A 4,895-nucleotide genomic window follows, 5' to 3' on the forward strand; every position below is an offset into this window, starting at 1 on the left:
TCATATTTATGCGTTTTCCGGAACTAACCTATTGACGAGATGCCGAAGGGCCAGTTCCTGTTTTCTGCTGTTTTTGGTTCCAGAAATCCTAGTAAGGAAATATTCTCGGAATCGGACGAAATCAAGGCCCGGCATCCTATTTTTCCACGAAGCTTCCGGAACACCCGAGAGTCGCCGGAGGGGGCCACCGGGCCGCCGGATGACAGGGCGGCGCGGCCTAGGGGGCGCCCCCTAGTGTGTCACCGCCTCGTCGCCTCTCCGACTCCGCCTCTTCGCCTATAAAAAGGTCCCCGACCTAAAACTTCGAGACGAAAAGCCACGGTACGAGAAACCTTCCGGAGCCGCCGCCATCGCGAAGCCAAGATCCGGGGGACAGGAGTCTCCGTTCCGGCACGCCGCCGGGACGGGGAAGTGCCCCGGAAGGCTCCTCCATCGACACCACCGCCATCTTCATCAACGTTGCTGTCTCCCATGAGGAGGGGTAGTTCTCAATCGAGGCTAAGGGCTGTACCGGTAGCTATGTGGTTAATCTCTCTCCTATGTACTTCAATACAATAATCTCATGAGCTGCCTTACATGATTGAGATTCATATGATGATGCTTGTAATCTAGATGTCATTTTGCTAGTCAAGTGGATTTTACTTATGTGATCTCCGGAGACTCCTTGTCCCACGTGTGTAAAGGTGACGAGTGTGTGCACCGTGTGGGTCTCTTAGGCTATATTTCACGAATACTTATTCACCGTTATGAATGGCATAGTGAAGTGCTTATTTATATCCCTTTATGATTGCAATGTGTTTTGTATCACAATTTATCCGTGTGCTACTCTAGTGATGTTATTAAAGTAGTTTATTCCTCCCGCACGGTGTAATGGTGACGAGTGTGTGCATCGTGTAGTACTTGGCGTAGGCTATGATTGTGATCTCTTGTAGATTATGAAGTTAACTATTGCTATGATGGTATTGATGTGATCTATGCCTCCTTTCGTAGCGTGAAGGTGACAGAGTGTGCATGATATGTTAGTACTTGGTTTGGTTATGTTGATCTGTCGTGCACTCTAAGGTTATTTAAATATGAACATCGAATATTGTGGAGCTTGTTAACTCCGGCATTGAGGGTTCGTGTAATCCTACACGCTTAGTGGTGTTCATCATCCAACAAGAGAGTGTAGAGTCTAGCATTTATCTATTTATTATGTTATGTGATCAATGTTGAGAGTGTCCACTAGTGAAAGTATGATCCTAGGCCTTGTTCCTAAATACTGCTACCGCTGCTTGTTTACTGTTTTACTCGCATCCGTACTTCCCGCAATATTACCACCATCAACCACACGCCAGACAAGCACTTTTCCGGCGCCGTTACTACTGCTCATATATATTCATACCACCTGTATTTCACTATCTCTTCGCCGAACTAGTGCACCTATTAGGTGTGTTGGGGACACAAGAGACTTCTTGCTTTGTGGTTGCAGGGTTGCATGAGAGGGATATCTTTGACCTCTTCCTCCCTGAGTTCGATAAACCTTGGGTGATCCACTTAAGGGAAACTTGCTGCTGTTCTACAAACCTCTGCTCTTGGAGGCCCAACACTGTCTACAAGAATAGAAGCACCCGTAGACATCACCCAGCTTGGACAAAGCATCCGCAGCTTCATTTTCTGCACGCGGCACATGGTGAAACTCACACCCTTCGAAGAATCCGGCGATCTTTTGCACATGAAACCGGTATGAGGCCATGTTGGCATCTTTTGCGTCCCAATCTCCGGAACATTGTTGTACCGGCCACAAGATCTGAATCTCCATAGCAAATGATCCGTTGTGCGCCGATTTCTTTTGCGACCTTAAGCCCATGGATCAAAGCCTCGTATTCAGCGACATTGTTTGATGCCCTGAAATGTACTTGTAAAACATAGCGGAGATGATCTCCCTTTGGTGAGGTGAGCACCACACCGGCACCTAGACCCTCTTTGAGTTTGGATCCGTCAAAGTGCATCTTCCAGTATTCTATTATTTGATCTGGGGGCTTGTACTGCATTTCCGCCCAATCGACCAAGAAATCAGCTAACGCTTGTGATTTTATGGCATCTCTTCTTTCATACACCGGTACATACGGTGATATCTGGATTGCCCATTTTGCAATCCTGCCGCTAGCATCTTTGTTGCACATAATATCGGAGATGGGTGCCTCACTCACCACCTTCATGGGGTGCTCTTCAAAGTAGTGCTTGAGCTTTGTGGCGGCCATGAACACGCCATAAGTCATTTTCTGGAAGTGTGGGTAGTTTTGCTTTGAAAGGGAGAGCACCTCGCTCAGGTAGTATACCGGCCTCTGGACGGTTTTTCCTTTCTCTTCTCTTTCTACTACCACAACAACACTCACAACCCGGTTAGTTGCTGCTATGTATAGCAACATGGGCTCTCTTTCCAACGGCGAAGCCAGTATCGGCGCAGTGGCTAGCATTGTTTTTAGCTCTTTAACCGCCGCGTCTTCCTGAGGGGTCCAGACGAACGTATCAGATTTTTTCATCAAAGCATAGAGTGGCAAGGCCTTTTCTCCTAACCTGCTTATGAACCGGCTCAGCGATGCTAAGCTTCCGGTAAACTTTTGCACATCCTTAAGATCTCGCGGTATCGTCATTCTCTCGATTGCCCGGATCTTTACCGGATTGACCTCAATGCCCCGGCTTGATACGAGAAAGCCAAGCAGTTTGCCGGCAGGAACACCGAAAGTGCACTTTGCCGGATTAAGTTTCATCCGGAATCTTCTTAAGTTATCGAATGTTTGCCGGAGATCGTCGATTAAGGTTTCTTTTGCCTTAGTTTTTACCACGACGTCGTCCACATAAACTTGCACATTTTTTCCGATTTGATCAAACAAACATTTTTGCATACAGCGCTGGTACGTTGCACCAGCGTTGCGCAAACCAAAAGGCATAGTGACATAGCAATAAGCCCCGTGCGGGGTAATGAACGCAGTTTTTATTTGATCTTCCTTTTTCAAAGGGATTTGGTGGAAACCGGAATAAGCATCCAGGAAAGACAACAACTCACACCCAGCAGTGGAATCAATCACTTTATCGATCCGCGGTGAAGGAAAAGGGTCTTTTGGGCAAGCCTTGTTCAGATTGGTGTAGTCGATGCACATGCGCCACACCTTTGGAGATTTTGCCTCAAGGTTCTCATCTTTTTTCTTTTCAACCAGCACCAGATTGGCTAACCACTCAGTGTGCAGCACCTCCACGATAAAACGAGCAACCAACAACTTTGTCACTTCTTCTCCAATGATTTTCCTCCTATCCTCAGCAAACCAGCGTAAGGGTTGTCGCACCGGCTTCGCATCCTTCCGGACATTCAAAGAGTGCTCAGCCAGCTCCCTCGGAACACCTACCAAGTCCTCTGTTGACCAGGCAAAGATATTCCGATTCTCACGGAGGAAGCTGACGAGCGCGCTTTCCTATGCCTCACTGAGGCCGGCACCGATACGAACGGTACGGTCAGGGAAAGCCGGATCCAGTACTATGTCCTTTGTTTCCTTTGTCGGCTTGAACGCTGGAGCGCTCAAGCTTGCACTCATTGCCGCTAAGCTCAATTGTGAAGACTGAGCCAGCGCAACCGCAGTTTGCATCCTCTTCTTTTCCTCTGCGATCACCAGCGATTCCGCCAGGTTTGATCCGGCGGAAGCAGTTTCCAGCGAGATCCTGTAATTCCCCACCACAGTTAAGGGTCCACGAGGTGCCGCCATCTTCATCTTGAGATACGCCGTGTGGGTCGAGGCCATGAAGGCCGCCAGTGCCGGTCTCCCCAGCAGTGCATGTCACGGACTATCTAGGTCCACCACCTCGAACTCAATGTTTTCAACCCGGCAATTGTCACGTCCTCCAAATGAAACATCCACCCGGACTTTTCCAACCGGTGCGCAGGACAAGCCCGGAACGATTCCGTGGAACGTCGTGCGAGTTGGCTGAAGCATGTTTTCTGTTATGCCCAGCGTGTGAATGGTGTGCCGGTACATTATGTTTATGCTGCTCCCATTGTCTATCAGCACCTTGCTGAACTTGACGCGAGTCGTTGGCCCTTTCATGATTGGGTCCACCACGAGAGCGTAACCACCCGGGTTAGGCATAACCTTGGGGTGATCCTTGAGCGACCATGAGATTTCCTGATCCGACCACTCGCATGTATTTTGGTACTGCCGGCATCACCGCGTTCACTTCCATGGAACGGCGATGTGTGGCTCTGCCTGTCTGTCGGCTCGGTGACGAACACGACACAAGCACACGTCCGGGTCCTCATAAACATTCCGGCCCAAAGGTGCCGGTGGAGGTGGTTGGCCGTGGCCCTCTCCCACCTGATTGACTTGCTCGGTACTACTCGCTCGTTTGGCTGAGGCTGTACCGGTAAAGCATTTGCTCCGGTAAGCGGTGGTGGTTGTGGTAGTTGTTGCTGGCGCAGCATATCTTGTGGTGGTGGCAACATTGTGTTGCACCCTTGTGCTTGCGCATCTTTTACTGCCCCCTTTTGCATCAAATACTTGGTCCAGGAACAATCTTTTGTCAGGTGGTTTGACGGATGAGCCGGATTCGGCGTGTGCCACCGGCAAGGTTGATCCATGGCGGCTTCCATGGTGTATTTCACGGGTTCTTGCCAATTCTTTTTCTGGCCCCAGGGTTTCTTTTCGACCCATTGTTTCTTAGGACCAGCCCACGGCTGCGATCCGGTTCTCTGCCTCTGGCTGCCGCTGGCATCAGAGTTTGCTTGCACATCAACAACTTGCTGCGGACCGTACCTTCGATCCGGGAAATCTTCCCTCCTTTTGTTGTTCCGGTTGTCCCGGTATTGTTCCTGGCGCTGCTGAGGCGGGTTTGATTGTTCCGGCTCAGCTTGCACCGCCGGTTGC

The sequence above is a fragment of the Lolium rigidum genome, chromosome 7 (assembly GCF_022539505.1).
Source record: "Lolium rigidum isolate FL_2022 chromosome 7, APGP_CSIRO_Lrig_0.1, whole genome shotgun sequence".
Classification (NCBI taxonomy): domain Eukaryota; kingdom Viridiplantae; phylum Streptophyta; class Magnoliopsida; order Poales; family Poaceae; genus Lolium; species Lolium rigidum.